Source organism: Myxine glutinosa, chromosome 2, assembly GCF_964187855.1.
Source record: "Myxine glutinosa chromosome 2, kmMyxGlut1.1, whole genome shotgun sequence".
NCBI lineage: Eukaryota > Metazoa > Chordata > Myxini > Myxiniformes > Myxinidae > Myxine > Myxine glutinosa.
The window spans coordinates 141,959,648-141,976,584 of record NC_136262.1 but is presented as its reverse complement, the minus strand read 5'-3'; positions in this window follow the sequence as shown (position 1 = coordinate 141,976,584).

Genomic DNA, 16,937 nt, shown 5'->3' with positions numbered 1-16,937 from the left:
GGAGCAGGTGTGACCGAGCCAGCGCGTGACGTCCACAGCATCAGCAGCGTCGACGCGACCGAGGGTTTTCCCGCCAAAAACGCGATGAGTGGGAGCTGCTACCTCCAGCCCTGCCAGTTGCAGGGACCTGACCCTGCCTCCCTCTCCAGCAACCCACCTCCGCCATTCCTGCCTGCAATTTCCCCCGTGTAAGTGTGAACGTCGTCTGTCTTAATCGTTGTCCTGGGGTTAAGTAAACTGCATAGATAAGCCAACGATTCACTGTGTGACTGCTTCTTCCATCCATTGCTTGTAAATAACTTGATTGCTCCTTCTTTTTGCTTGTGTGTATAATAAATCCTGTTGTTCCTCCATACTCTGTCTGCTTCTCTCTTCCTTCTCTTTCGGTCGCTTTAGAGGTTTCCATATTGAATATCTGTGGCGCGATTTGGTCAACGTTGGGGGAGTCGGGCTAATCGGGGATTCTGTAATGGTCGCGGTTGACCATCCGCTCGGCCCAAAGTAACATCTTGTCCGCGACCCGTAACAATATATATACATACATATATATATATATATATATATATATATATATATATATATATATATATATATATTGTTGCGGATATGGGATTTGCATCCATCCATATCCGCTTGTAAATATTCCCCTATTTCCTCAATACTTCCCAACTATCCCCAATCCCCCATTCCCTAGTCCCATTTTCTGTAAACAACACTCTGTAGACCCGACCTCCCCCTATTTCCCCCATTAAATGTCGTGCCCAGGTTCACCGCATCTCATGTAAGACAACTATAGGACATCTTGCTAGTTATTCTTAGTCTATGTCAGTTAAGGACTCGTTTCCATTAATTCTGACCCTTCGTTGCACCAGAATGTGATTGTATGGCACCGTTAGGAAGTTTAGGACCTCCCGATACCTCCCCGCAGCTCTTCCTCACGGTTCAGCAACAAAAACAACAACAATGGCAGCGGCGGGCGCGGGAAGTGCACGTCCTCACTCCGGCTTGGTTGGTAGGGGATGTTGGGAGGGCACCAGGCCTTCCCAACGAGCCGCCATCGAACATGTGCTCGACGGGGTTACCAAATAGGGGCTCCCTGTCAGCTCCTCGTCAAGGGTGGAGCCCGGTAACCCCCGCACCCAATGGAAGCGGTGGACCGGCCCCAGTGGGGCGGAGCCAACCAGCCGAGGGCGTGTCACTCCCCGCTGAGCATGCGCAGGGAGAGGGAGGTGACGTCAGATGCGCGCTGAGCTTGAAGCAAGAAAGACGCCACCTCCGAGTGCTGTGAGGCCTCCCCGCATCTTCTGGACCGTGCTTTATCCTGTCCCCGAGCCAAGGTGCACCTTGTGCTATCGACCTACCTGTCCCTTCCTGCCATCAATCCCTGTGTAAGTCAGCCTTGTTCCGTTTGTCTGTGGTCTGTCTGGGTTAAGATAAGACGGTAATTAAGTGCCCATCTCTTCTGTGTCTTTACCTCACTGCCTTGTAATCTACCCCTTTTCTCCACCACTGTAATTATACCCTCCTCCGGAGGTCTTGAGAACTGTACCCCTTGCGTCGTTTCCTCTTTCCCAGTCGTCGTGTCCTTTCTATCATTGATTTGGCATAGCGTGATTTGGTCAACGTCTGGGTGGAATCGGGGTCTAGTCGGGGAATAACTGTTCGGTCGCGGCAATACCACCGCTCGGTAAATAACATCTAAACCGCGTCCGCAACAATTGGTGTCTGGGAGTGAGATACGGACCCGAAGCGCGCTTAACGCGCTCAAAATTACAAGTCACCGAAATTTGATTTTGTTTTACAAAAAAACCCGAATTTTGAAAGTCGCGCTATGGGAGATCAAGACGGCTGGGTTCCGGTAGAGAAGAGTGAGGCAGGGTCGATCCAGGACCAAATTGAGGGACATGAGGAGAGCGAAGCAGTGAGGGCGGCAGGTTCGCAAAATGGCGTCCTCGCGCACGAGGTTACGGGCGCGCAAAATGGCGCCTCGCAGATGGCTACGGCGACCGTGCCCGCGACCGTAGCAGCGCCGCTGGTGGATTTGAACCTTTTTTTTATACAAATGAAGGCCCTTATGGCCCAGAATAGCGAACGGTTAGAACAAAGGATGGGGTCCAATAGCGAGAAATTGAGGGAGGACATGGGGGCCAATAGCCAACGGTTAGAACAAAGGATGGGGTCCAATAGCGAGAAATTGAGGGAGGACATGGGGTCCAATAGCGAGAAATTGAGGGAGGACATGGGGTCCAATAGCGAGAAATTGAGGGAGGACATGGGGGTCCAGATCGGAGGGTTAGGGAGTAGAATAGAGGGATTAGGAAACAAATTTGAGGGATTAGACAATAGATTAGGGGAAATACAGGAGGGGTTAACGGGGGTAGAAAACAGAATGGCCGCTCAAGAGAATCAAATGGAAGGGATGAAAAAGGGGTTAGAGGGGTTAGAAAACAGTATGGAAGGCAAATTGAGGGACATGAGGGACCAAGCGGAAAGGGAAGTTAAACAAATGGGGCAGCAGATAGAGGGGGTCAGAATGGGGGTAGAAACTAAATTGGATGCTCACAGGGAGGAAATGGAGCAGATGAGGGTGGCATCTGGGCAGGAGATGCAAGTGATGGGAGAGGAGATCAGAAGAGGTGTGAGTGAGGAGGTCGGGGGAGTGCGCGAGGAGGTGAGGCACTGTAAGGAGCGCATGGAGAAGGAGGTGAGAAAGGGGACTGTAAAATTGCAAGGTGGTATAGAGGAGTTGACGCTGGGAGTAGAACAGCTGACAGTGGGACAAAAGGAGTTGGGGGACCAGGTAAAGAAGAACACAGCGGTAATAGAGGGTTTAAAATCGACACAGAAGGAGATGAAAAAGGACGTAGGGGTAATTAAAAAAGAGTGTCAGACGGTACATGAGGACCTGACGAGGAAAATGAACAAGGTGGTAGAGGTGATGGAGGTTAAAGAGCGGGAGGTGCGGGAGCACATAGAAAAAAATAAGGTGGAGTTAGAGGAAGAACTTAAGGGGGCGCACGAGGAGATGAAGGAGGTGAAGCAGAAATTAGAAGAAGTGGAAGAAGGGGTGAGCGAAATTAAGAAGCGACAGAGAGAGGATAAGAAAGAGATAAAAGAGGAAGTAAAAGAATTGGTCCAAAGTCTGTGTTCGGATCGTGATGATGTGCTCATTAACCGGATGAGGGATTCGCAGGTGATGGAGGAGCAGCGAAGAGAAAGAGGACCCGGTGTAAGTGGTGACCAATATGGTCGTGCGTGTGATGCGCCAGGTGATTTAATGAGCTTGGGGGTCGAGATGGACCCGGGTGTTCGTGAGAGGCCGTTGGTGAAGTGTGCGACAGGTCTGGTGTGCGAAAGAGAAGGTGTGCGAGAATGTCCGACTCTGGGGTGTGTGAGGAAAAAGTGCGCGCCAAGGAGTGAGTGTGCTGTCGAGAGTGAGTCGGTCGTAGCGCGTGTGCGAGGGAGCACATGGAAGCGCGTAGTGAGGAGTGTTACAGAGGGTGTAACGGGAGAGTGTGCGCGAGAGTGTGCGCGAGAAAGGTGTGTAATGGACAGGGGCATGGGGAAAGAGTGCGCTGTCAAGAGTGAGGGAGAATGCACGCCTGTGGTGAGTGTTACAGAGGATGTAACGGGAGAGGGTGCACGAGAAAGGTGTGTAACGGACAGGTGCATGAGGAAAGAATGCGCTGTCGAGAGTAAGGGTGAGTACGTTGTCAAGAGTGGAGGTGAGAGTAGTGAGAGTGACACGGAGCATGAGTTGGTTGTGACAGGTGAGCGAGGATGTACACCTGGAATGGCGGGATGTACACCTGGAATGGAAGGATGCACACCTGGAATAGTAGAGCGTGTGTGGGAATGCACACTTGAGTTGGTAGTGAGGCACGTGGTTGGGTGTGCGAGTGAGAGCACACCTGTGATTGTCACAGAGGAGGTGACCGAGAAGGGGGCGCGAAGAGGTGTGTTGGTGAGGTGTGCGTGCGACGAATGTGTGCCAAGGTGTTCGGTGGTCAGGTGTGTGACCAAGTCTGTGAGCGGAATGAGTGTACCGAGGTGTGTAAGGAAAGGTACGAGGAGCATGGGAACAGCTGGAGGTATGAGCAAGAAAGGGGTAGCGTATGCGTGTAAGCATGCAGGTGAGGCATCGACGGTAACCGGGTTAGCGGTTAGAGCGACTTATAGCCGAATCGGGCCCTCGGTGCGTGCCGGGCTTCGCGTGCCGCGAGAACCAGCGGGGATCCGAGCCACGGCGGGTTCGAAAGGACCGCCGTACGCGATCCACGCTGGGCCTCGCTTTGAACGGCCGCGTCCGTGCTCCACTAGGCGGAGCGGGCAGCCCGATAGGAAGGGTCGTCATGGCGACCACTTTTTATTGAGACGTTCCGGCAGGTCGAGATCGGGCAATTGGATGGCTCGGTGCCGAGATGGTGCGCAGGATCTCGGCCCGAGTAAGCCTCCGTTCCTGCACCGAGTGCCGGACGCATCCAGCCGCCGGCACCAAAGAACCCGCATTCATTGCTCAGCTGTACGAGGCCAAGCTTTAAAAGGGAATTGGCGCACCGAGAGGATCTAATAAGTAGACGGGTGATGAGGTTAGTGTTTTGGACCCAAAATTAGAAAAAGGCAAAATTTGATGATTGGCAGTAATGATTGGCAGATGACGGGTAGTGATTGGCAAATTTTTGATTTGTTGAAATTTGATGTGCAAAATTGGTAGTGGGAGATGCCTGATGTGGTGGGATGGAAACTCTGTCATCCCTCACAAAAGTGGGGCAAATGCGCTATAGATTATGGGGTGTATGGCAGTGAAAACTAGCCCGGGTGGGTTAGGATATTGTGTGTAGGGCCCTAGAAGATGACATTAGGCAACGTTAAGATTAGTTAGTGACAAGGATACCTGTAGTGGGGACGCAGGTAGATTAGTGTGTTTGATAATGACGTGGGAGCGCTGAGTGTAAGGGAAGACAGAGGAGCGCGAGTTTTAGAAGGGAGTAGACAGAGCAGATGATGCAGTATGAATGGAAATGCTGGTGAGCAGCTTCAAATGAGGCATCGGTGAGGCAATGCTCCGAGGTGTGTGTGAGTGTACAAGTGATGAATGAGAGAGCATTGCGGCTGAGTGTCATGGTGAGTAGTGAGTGTTGTGGATCAGCGCGAATGCGCTTGGGGGAGAGAAGGGTGCAGGCGGCACCAAGTATGAGAGCACAGGTGTGCAAGTACAGGTGTGTGGAATATATGGAACAGAGAATGAGTGGTGTGGAGAGAGTTGGAGTAAGTGGTATGGAGTGGTGTGCATGGTGCAAAGGTGTGGATGGGGGAAGAGTGGACCCCTTTTCACGAGTACCCGGGGAGGGTAGTTTAAAGAATAGTAAGAAGGTATAGGTAAATTGTGGTTGGATATTGGCATTTGTGGTGCGGTTGCAGAATGGTATTGTGGATGGGTGCATTGGTGTGGTGAAATTGGCTGGTCGTGTGGCCTGTTAGTATGAGTGTGAATGGTTGGGCACTCCGCCACTGTTAGATGTCGGCCAGGTGAGGCCGCAGGTGGGCTCTGGGAGCCGTTAGTGTCAGTGGGTGCCTGAGGATCCCGGGTGTGGATCGGGCAGCCCGTGCCAGAGAGGGTACTGAGGGGGTGAGAGTGCGAGAGGGCCTTCCCCAGTTAGTTAGGTTAGGGTGAGGAGCAGGTGAGCTCGGTAGGCAACAACAGTGGTGGAGGTGTGCAGGTGGGCGGACCAGCTGGGAGCGTCACACGACCCAGCCACCGAAATTGTGCGGGGGCACCGAGTGTTGAATCGGGGAGTGAGACCCAAATTGATGGTGTGCACCACAGATGGTCAATGGGATTTTGGTTCTTCGAACCACATAGAGTAATGAGGGCCAATGGTTTGGCAGGAGAAAGACCCCGGGTAATGTAAAGTTGTTAAAGTCATTTAGGAAATAGTTAGGATTGATGAACCTGTCGCACCATACGCAGCCACTTACCTGAGGTGATGATGATGACTCCACACCTGTGTTTTCTTTGTTTTGTGTTGCAGGAAATGAGAATTGCTGTTTGGATTTGTGAGACGCATCACGACGTGGATAAGACATTGGGGTGATTCCATCTCTCCCTCCTTAGGAGGGACTGATGATGAATTGGTGATGGCAGATTTTGATGTTGAGTTGGAGATGGCAGATTTTGATGAGAGTTGGAAATGGCAAATTTGATTGGTTAGGAGGGAGAGAAGACGAATTTGGTTTATGGGAGGAACGGGGAAGACAGTAGGGACGTTTGTTGATGTGTAAAGTAGATGTTTATGGGTAGTGTTGTGTTTTGTGGATACAGTAAGGGGTAAGGGAGGGGCAATGTAGGTTACCTGGTGGGGGGGGGCGTACGGTAGGAACGTACCTGTCTCACCTGGTTCCCATGTGCCCCCAGTGTGCATTACCTTGTATTGCGTGCACTTTTGTGCCCTTACCACCTTACTCACTTGTCTTCTTTTGTCTCCCACCTCCGAGGATCTGGCTTTGGGGCAGAGAGAGAGGAGAGAGAGGTGCTGGCTCCGCAGTTGTGGGCCTGTACTTCCGCTGCTTGCTGCCTGGATCGATACACCATATGGACCGCAATTTTTGTGGCCACCCACAATGGACCGCAGTTCTTTTGCAGTCAAGCACCACCCGTGGATGGACCTCTGGGTCAACGTGGCACCTATGCCATACAGGTGAACCACTTTTAGTTGGCCCCCCTGACGGCCACAATTCAGAAATGGACGCGGTTGGCACCTTTCTTTATTTCTAAAGAAGCCAGAAGGCCAAGTGCACTCCATGAAGGCAAGACCAGCGGCAGAACATCGGCCGGCTGCGACACCACCGGTGACCATGGACACTTAATTGTGCATTTTTATGAACACTTTATTGGTGCACCGGATGGTGCTGAATGTGCGTAATGGGGTGGTGCTTTTGGTGCTTGGACGGGGTGCTCTGCACATTATTAAAGGCCGTAGGGCCACAGGGCACTCGTGGGTTGGTGTATCGATGCTGGCATGCGTGCTCTCCCTATGCATAACATCTGCATGTGTTCCTCAAAGAACAGGTCCTGGATCGTAGTGTAAATATCAGTGTAGTCTTGTATAAATGATGCTCCCTACCGGCTGTATGTTTAGTTTGAGGATGCTTTCCGCAATTCGGTTATCCTGTGGGTGTGTTTCTGTTAGGAGAAGGGTGCAACGTCGCAGGGGGACATATTTACTCATTTGTGAACATCTGTAAAACTGTCGCACTCAGGGTTGAGTTAATAGTAGAGGGAACTACATCTGAGTGCCACACTAAAGTAGGAAAAATTTATCGGGTCGGGACGCCCCGAGGTAGAGAAGGGTGCAATGTTGCGGATATGGGATTTGCATCCATCCATATCCACTTGTAAATATTCCCCTATTTCCTCAATACTTCCCAACTATCCCCAATCCCCCATTCCCTAGTCCCATTTTCTGTAAACAACACTCTGTAGACCCGACCTCCCCCTATTTCCCCCATTAAATGTCGTGCCCAGGTTCACCGCATCTCATGTAAGACAACTATAGGACATCTTGCTAGTTATTCTTAGTCTATGTCAGTTAAGGACTCGTTTCCATTAATTCTGACCCTTTGTTGCACCAGAATGTGATTGTATGGCACCATTAGGAAGTTTAGGACCTCCCGATACCTCCCCGCAGCTCTTCCTCACGGTTCAGCAACAAAAACAACAACAACGGCAGCGGCGGGCGCGGGAAGTGCACGTCCTCACTCCGGCTTGGTTGGTAGGGGGTGTTGGGAGGGCACCAGGCCTTCCCAACGAGCCGTCATCGAACATGTGCTCGACGGGGTTACCAAATAGGGGCTCCCTGTCAGCTCCTCGTCAAGGGTGGAGCCCGGTAACCCCCGCACCCAATGGAAGCGGCGGACCGGCCCCAGTGGGGCGGAGCCAACCAGCCGAGGGCGTGTCACTCCCCGCTGAGCATGCGCAGGGAGAGGGAGGTGACGTCAGATGCGCGCTGAGCTTGAAGCAAGAAAGACGCCACCTCCGAGCGCTGTGAGGCCTCCCCGCATCTTCTGGACCATGCTTTATCCTGTCCCCGAGCCAAGGTGCACCTTGTGCTATCGACCTACCTGTCCCTTCCTGCCATCAATCCCTGTGTAAGTCAGCCTTGTTCCGTTTGTCTGTGGTCTGTCTGGGTTAAGATAAGACGGTAATTAAGTGCCCATCTCTTCTGTGTCTTTACCTCACTGCCTTGTAATCTACCCCTTTTCTCCACCACTGTAATTATACCCTCCTCCGGAGGTCTTGAGAACTGTACCCCTTGTGTCGTTTCCTCTTTCCCAGTCGTCGTGTCCTTTCTATCATTGATTTGGCATAGCGCGATTTGGTCAACGTCTGGGTGGAATCGGGGTCTAGTCGGGGAATAACTGTTCGGTCGCGGCAATACCACCGCTCGGTAAATAACATCTAAACCGCGTCCGTAACAATATATATATATATATATATATATATATATATATATATATATATATATATATATATATATATATATATATATCCATATATATATATATATATATATCCATATATATATATACACAGTATATATATATATATATAATATATATATATATATATATATATATATATATATACATACATATATATATATATACAGTATATATATATATATATAATATATATATATATATATATATATATATATATATATATACATATATATATATATATATATATATATTATATATTATATATTATATATATATATATATATATATATATATATATATATCCATATGTCCATTTGTATGGATATATCCATTTGTTGTGTATAAAGGTCAAAGGTCGTTCCCGTAGTTATTTCATAAACACCCACGTAGCCAATAATAGATTTCCTCCTTGTTGGTAGTTATTTCCTTATTCTGTGTAGTAGGGTAAGGGCTAGTCTTCCATTAATTTAACACTCCATTGCACCAAATTCAAAGAAGGTAGATTCCCTTTCATTCCCATTCCCAAAGTCACCATTACCAACTGCATTCGCCACTGCTGCCCTTTGGCTGGGGCTCGCTCGAATCGCCCCAAAACCACCATTAGCCACGAGGTAATTGCGGGGAAGAAAGGCGTGTCTCCACCTCGTCATAGGTGGGAGGAGTCGGCCCAGCGCCGGGAACAAGGCGTGGCCTTGCCAACGCCTCCTCTAAGGGCGGGATCGGTGAGCCCTCGCGACCAATCCAGGCCGGGGTGAGCTCACCGATGGGCGTGTCATGAAGGCCGGCGGCTTGATCGCCCCAGGGGCAATATAAGCGCGCGCGGAAACCTTTGGGAGTCCTTAGAGTTGCGTGTGCAAAGAAAGAGTCCTGAGAGTCCTGAGAGTGGCGTCAGAAGAATGGGAAGAGTGCAAGAAAGCAAAAAGGGCCTAAGCATTTGAAGAGAGAGAGAACCCGTCATGACACATCCCCCCACCAGCAGCTTTGGCTCGACCAGCAGCGTTGGCTCCACCAGGCAGCTCCGACCCGTTACCCCGCGCACACCACAGGATCGGTGGCATCGGCGGCCGTCGAGGTCCAGCCCGACGTCCCGTGCGGGATCAAGCTCCAGCCAGCTCCGTGCCTTCCTCCCCCTCCAGCCATCCACCTCCTGCCATTCCTGTCATCATCCCCCGTGTAAGTGTGCTCGTAGTCTGTCTTTTGTCTTGTCCTGGGGTACTAAGTAAGACTGTATAGGTAAGCTAAGGTGCACTGTGTCCGCTTCTGCTTCTTCTGTTTTTATTTTATTATCCTTCCTTCTTCCTTGGTTTCTTTCATTGTGTAAATAGTAGTAATAAATTATAGTAGCATTTCCAACCTTTTTGCCTTCGTCTTCCTTTTCTTCACATCCGTCGCTTTTGTCTTTTCCCCATTGAAAACCTGTGGCGCGATTTTGGCCAACGTTTAAGGAATCGGGTTAGTCTTGGTAATAGTTCGGGCCGCGGCCGCCATCCGCTCGGCAAATTAACATCTTATCCACGGTCCGCAACAATTGGTGTCTGGGAGTGAGATTCGAGGCCTGAACCAAATTTTTACATCAAAAAAAATTTGGTCAAAATTTGGAGCGGCCAAGATTTAGTTTTTAAAATCCTAAATTTGAAAGCGCGCCATGGATAATCAAGGCGACAGGATGCCGGTGGGAGAGCTAGAAGGGGTAGAAACGACCCAGGACCTCGGGGAAATGTATGTGGGGGAAATGGAGGAGAGCAATGGTGAAGTGGTTGAGGGGGTATCAGGCGCACAAAATGACGCCCTCGTGCATGTGGTTACAGCGGCACCAAATTTTGCCGTGCCCGTGACCATAGCAGCGCCGCCAATGGACTGGGGCCTATTCATGCTGCAAATGTGGGCCCTCATGGAAGAGAACAGGGGGCTGGGAGGCCAAATGGAACGAATGGAAAATAATATGGGGGCAATGAGGGACGAGGCAAGGGGTACCAGTGCCCAAATTGGGAAGATAGACAGCAAATTGGAGGGGTTAGACAATAAATTTGAGGGGTTCGACAATAAATTTGTGGGATTAGACAATAAATTTGAGGGGTTAGACAATAAATTTGAGGGGGAAGACAATAAATTTGAAGGGTTAGACAATAAATTTGAGGGGTTGGACAATGGAATAAAAGGGGTGAAGAATGGGTTAACGGGGCTAGAAGACAAGATGGAAGACAAATTGCGGGAAGTAGGGGAGCAATCCGCCCGGGAAATTAAACGAATGGGAGAACAAATAGAGGAGGTGAGAATCGGGTTAGACACTAAATTGGATGCTCAGAGGAATGAATTTGGACAGATGAAGGTGGCATCTACTAAAGAAATGGAGGAGATGGGGGAGGAAATAAGACGAGGTGTAAGCGAGGAGGTCTCGGGGGTACGCGAGGAGGTAAAGCGAGGTGAGAAGCATATGGAGAAAGAGGTGAGAAATAGTACGGCTAGGTTACAGGGGGGCATAGAAGATGTAACAAGGGGAGTAGAACAGCTGACGGTGGGACAAAAGGAACGAGGGGATCAAGTAGAAAAGAACATTGCGGTAATAGGGGGGTTAAAGGCGACGCAGAAGGAGATAAAGAACGAACTCATAGCGACGAAGAAGGAATGTCGGATGGTACATGAGGGGTTGACAAAGAGGTTGGACGAGGTGACAGAGGCAATGGAGACGAAAGAACGGGAGGTGAGGATGCATATAGAGACGGTAAAGGTGGAATTAGAAGAAGAGATCGAGGAGGCGCACCGGGAAATGAAGGAGGTAAAGGAAAAATTAGAGGAGGTGGAAGAAGGGGTGAGTGAAATAAAGAAGAGACGGAGGGAAACTAAGAAAGAGATAAAGGAGGAAGTAATGGAATTGGTACAAGGTCTGTGCTCGAATCATGAAGGTGTGCTTGCTAACCAAATAAAGAGTTTGCAGATGGCGGAGGAGGAACGGAGAAGAGGTGCCGAGGTGAGTGGCGATATACCCGGAAATGTATATGGTGTGAGGGGAGATTCAGTCGGCTTGGGGGGTGGTGTAGACACGGGTGTTCGTGAGGGACCAATGGTGAGGTGTACGACTGGTCCGGAGTGTATGGATAGAGGAGGTGTGCAAGGAGGTCTGGCTATGGGGAGTGAGAGGAGTGGTGGTGAGCAAGGGTGTGCGGGTATGGAGTGGGTAGCGGGTTGCGGAAGGGCGGCCCAGGCATCGACACCAGGAGGGGTAGTTTGGAGGGACGGGGGATGCGCGGGAGCCCCCGGGAATAGGGTACTGTGGGAGCCCGAACGGTTTGGTCCTGCATTGATCCCGCAAGGAGTGACGCGTGGGGTCCGGCCTTCGGGTGCCCACAAGGTCCCACTCACGCCGTATGACGGCAAGAGTGATTTGAGGGCGTACCTGGCGCAGTTTGAATACGTGTGCAGAGGCAATGGTTGGAGTCCGGACGAAGGTGGAGAACACCTGGTAGGGGCACTGCGCGGTGCGTCGGCGGAGGTGCTGACAGCTTTACTACCGGGTGCTCTCACCCTGCCAGCTCTCCGTGCGGCTTTAATTAATCGTTTTGGTATTGAACAGCAAAGCGAGCCAGGAGACCATCGGGGAGCTTGCCTACGACATTCGCCGCGCAGTGGGGATTGCACACGCAGACATGGCAGCGAGTTCCCAGGAAAGCCTGGCGCTGGATCACTTTATCCAGGCCCTTCCGGATCTGGAGCTCCGACAACAGCTAGCCATGTGGCGCCCGCAGACCATGAGTCAGGCGGCCGACGCTGCGGCCCGTTGGGAAGCAGCGAGGCCCCTGGCCCGGGGAGGCGAGCGCCACGCAGTGGCAGTGCATCAGGTAGGGCCCATGTTGGGGGGCGGCCCCCCTAGGGGGCCCGCCCACGACGGGGGCCCTGACCTGGAGAGCATGGTTCGGAGGCTGGTGGATCGGCGCCTAGCGGGACCTGGACCATGGCAGGCCGCTCCAGCGGTGGCACCCGGTAGTCCACGACAGAGTACACCAATTCGGACATTCAGGGGGGAAAATTTGGAATACCGGAGGCAAGCACCTTACCAGGTAAGGTGTTATAATTGTGCTCGGCTGGGTCACCGTGCGTGGGAGTGTCGAGCTCCGCGCCGGGACGGTACCCGCCAGCCGATGCCCTCAACTCCGCCCCGTATCGATCGGCCTAGCCGACCTCAGACACCCCCCCCCCCCCCCCCCCCGCCAGGACCCGGGAAACTAGAACGTGCCGGGCATGCAGGGCGGTGTTCGGCAGTAGGGGATGGAGAGGAGCCCTCGTTGACGCGACAGGTCATTCATTGTGGCCAAATTGGAACCGGTAGTTTGACAATTCGGTGCAAAATTCCGGGCGTGGGGGTAGACGCCATGGTGGACACGGGAGCCAGTGCCACGATCATCAGCCCCGTGATCCTTAATTCGAGTGCAGACGGCTGGGGTAAAATCCAGCGTCTGAAAAATCATAGTTTCCAGTTGGCTACCGGGGCAACAGCTCCGATCATAGGGCGTGGTTTTGTGACCCTCAAGTTAGGGTCGATAAAGCAAGAGATAGAGGTTTGGGTGGCGGAGGTATGCGACCCATGCCTAATAGGGTTGGATTTGTTGACTGCCAGCGGTTGTAAAATCGACTTGTGCCGGGGCATCCTGCAAGTGGGAGTGGAAGAGCTACCATTGGAGGGGGTGAGCACGGCCGAGAGGGTGGAGCTGGAGGCTCCTGCGGCTGTGACCATCCCTCCGGGGGCCGAGGCCATAGTGCCGGCCCGATGGTCAGCTCGCCTGACATGGCAGGAGTCCTGCGGCCTGGTCGAATCGGTGGCAGCGCGATCCATACCTGGTTTAATCGTGGGCCGCACCCTTGTAAAAACGGACGGGCCGGTGGTGGCCGTCCGAGTAATTAATATTAGCACAGAACCACGCACTGTAGTGAGGGGCACGAAGGGTCGCTGGCTGCACCCCAGTTAGAGAAGTCGCGTCAGTGAGGGGCGAGAACGTCCAGCCGAGCCAGCCCCAGGGGGAGCCTTCAATAAGTTCTAGGAATTGGCCCGATCCCATTTGCGAGATGGTAAATCGTAGTAGCGTAGAGTTGGGAGGTACCCAGAGGGAGGCCTTGCACAAACTGGTTGGGTCCCATTTGGACTTCTTCTCCTTGTCCACCGAGGATATTGGACGTACGGGCCTGGTGAAACATCAGATCCACACCGGTGAGGCCCGGCCTATTCGTCAGGCCGCCCGACGGCTCCCTTGGAGCAAGAGGGCGGAAGCTGACGAGCAGGTTAAAAAAATGCTCGACGCAGGCGTGATCGAGCCCTCGGGAAGTCCTTGGATGTCACCTGTTGTGCTGGTCAAAAAGAAGGATGGGACCACGCGGTTCTGCGTGGACTATCGCCAGCTAAACAACGTGACACTCAAGGACTCATATCCCCTGCCAAGGATTGATGACACCCTCGATGCCGTTGCGGGCTCAAATTGGTTTTCAACCTTAGACCTCAAGAGTGGGTATTGGCAGGTGGAGATGGATCGGACAGGGAAGGAGAAAACGGCATTTTCCACAGGTAAGGGGCTGTATCAGTTCACTGTGATGCCGTTTGGTTTGTGTAACGCCCCCGCCACCTTTGAGAGATTAATGGAGCATGTGCTAGGCAGCATGCCATGGCAATCATGCCTGGTATACCTGGATGACGTCCTAGTGCATGCCAAGATCTTCCCCCAGGCGTTAGCTAATTTGGACCAGGTGTTCGGGTGCCTCAGACAGGCAGGGTTGAAGCTGAACCCGAGTAAGTGCACCTTGTTTGCAGGAGAGGTGGCCTATCTAGGTCACGTGATCGGCCGCGAGGGGGTAAAAACGGACCCAGACAAAATTAAAGCGGTAGAGGAGTGGCCCGCACCACGTACCATCAAGGAGGTGCGGGGATTTTTGGGACTCTGCTCCTACTACCGGCGTTTTGTGGCGAAATTTGCGGAGTTGGCCCGTCCCCTCCACCGGCTTACGGAGAAGGGGACACGATTTAATTGGACGAGGGAGTGCCACGAGGCCTTCCAAAAATTAAAGGGGTGTTTAACATCCGCACCCCTTCTAGCTTACCCCACTAGTGACGGGACATTTACCCTGGACACGGATGCGAGCCAGGAAGGATTGGGCGCAGTTTTGTCTCAGACACAGGAGGGCGTGGAGAGAGAGATTGGTTATTATAGTCGGGCCTTAAGTAGGCCCGAGCGAAATTATTGTGTTACTCGCAAAGAGTTATTGGCTATGCTGGCTGCCATGAACCATTTCCACCCGTACCTGTACTTCAATGACTCCTTCGGTTCAAGGAACCGGAGGGCCAAATTGCAAGGTGGTTGGAAAAGTTGCAGCAGTACGATTTTGATGTGACCCATAGGGCCAGGAAGGCCCATGGTAATGCTGACGCACTCTCTCGGCGTCCTTGTCTGGGGGAAAACTGCAAATTTTGTGCAAGACACGAGGAGAGGGAGCAATTGGGCGATTCTGCCCCGATTCTCGTCGTCCGGGCAACCCGGGTGAGAGGGCCAATTTTGCCACTAACCGCGGACGAGGAATTTGGAAATGTGGTGTGGAGCACGGCCCAGCAGGAGGATCCCGTTCTGGGGCCGGTGTTCAAATGGGTCAAATTGGGGCAAAGACCAAAGGGGGAAGAGGTCACCCCCCTCGGGGCGCAGACAAAGGCGTATTGGGCTCAGTGGCAGACCCTGGAATTGAAAGGCAACATGTTATATCGCAAGTGGGTGGAGGTTCCCTCTGAGCGAACTTCCTGGCTGGTGATAGTCCCTGACAAATTTAAGAAAGTCATATTACAACAGGTGCATGGTACCCTCTACGGCGGCCATTTGGGCAGGACAAAGACAACATCTCGGGTCCGCCGGAGGTTTCATTGGGTGAATATGGGGCGTGACATACAGGACTGGTGTCGGAGATGCGACGCCTGTTCTGCCAAAAAGGGACCAGCACGGAGGATGAGGCCCCCCTTCAATTACACCAGGTGGGGGCCCCCCTTGAGCGGGTGGCTATGGATATGCTAGGACCGCTGCCCTGCACCCGCCAAGGTAATAAGTATATCCTCATTGTAATGGACTATTTCACCAAGTGGCCGGAGGCCTACGCCCTCCCCAACCAAGAAGCCGGGGTTGTAGCGCAGGCCTTCGTGGAAGGATTTGTATGTCGGCACGGGATTCCACAGGAGCTGCACACCGACCAGGGTCGAAATTTTGAAAGCCATTTACTAAAAGATGTGTGCAGACTCCTGTCAATTCGAAAAACCAGGACCACGCCCTTGCGGCCACAATCTGACGGGATGGTGGAAAGGTTCAACAGAACATTGATACAACAACTGGCATTGTTCACCACCACCCGTCAGGATGACTGGGACGAACATCTCCCGTACTTGTTAATGGCCTACCAAACCCGCCAGCACGGGGCCACCGCCTGCAGTCCAGCGTTGCTTATGTATGGGCGGGAGTTGCGGGCTCCTGCCGACTTGCTATGCGGTCCGTGCCAGAGACCACAGATATCCCGCCGAGGGAGGGTTACGCACGTCACCTGGAGGAAGGCATGGAGCGGGTCCATCCCTTCGCCTGCCGCCAGCTCCATCTGGCGGGGGCCAAGATGAAGCGCAGGTACGACGACTGGAGCCAGGGGAGTCAGTACGCTCCGGGGATGAAGATTTGGTTCTTTAACCCCCGGAGGCGGAAGGGTAGGTGCCCAAAACTCACCTCCCCCTGGCAAGGACCGGGAGTCGTGCTGTCGCAAGTCTGTGACGTGGTCGTTAAGATCAGGATGGGGCCACGGGCCCTCCCTCGGATCGTCCATGCCGACCGGATAAGACCTTATGCCGGCGAGCAGGCGCCCTCGTGGATCGCCTCGGCTCTAGATGCCGAGGCTGGACCCAGTACCTCTTGTGACGGGGGCTCGTAGCGTCAGAGGACTGGGGGGGGGGGTGGTAGTGAGACGTCCCCGATGTGGTGGGATGGCAACTATGCCATCCCTCACAGCGGGGGCAAAGGAGCAGTAGTTTTATGGGGTTTATGGCAGTGAAAACTAGCCCGGGAGGGTTAGGATAAAGTGTGTAGGGATCTAGAGATTGACCATAGGTAACGGTAAGGTTAGGTAGCAATATTGGACAGGTAGTTGGGGACATAGAGAGGGTAGTTGGATGATAATGACGAGGGAGCGCAATAATGTAAGGGGTGATGGGGAAGCGCGAGTTTTAGCAGGGCACCAGGTAGATTAGATGATGCCGTGTGTGTGTTTAAAAGGTGTGATTGCACAGGTGTGCAACTGAACAGGTGTGTGGAGCAGTGTATGAGTGAGTATTGGTGATGGGAGTTGTATTGACCAAATGGTCCAGGGAGGAAGGAGGGTGCAGGAAGCACCAGGTGTGATTGCACAGGTGTGCAAAATACAGGTGAATGGAGAATGGT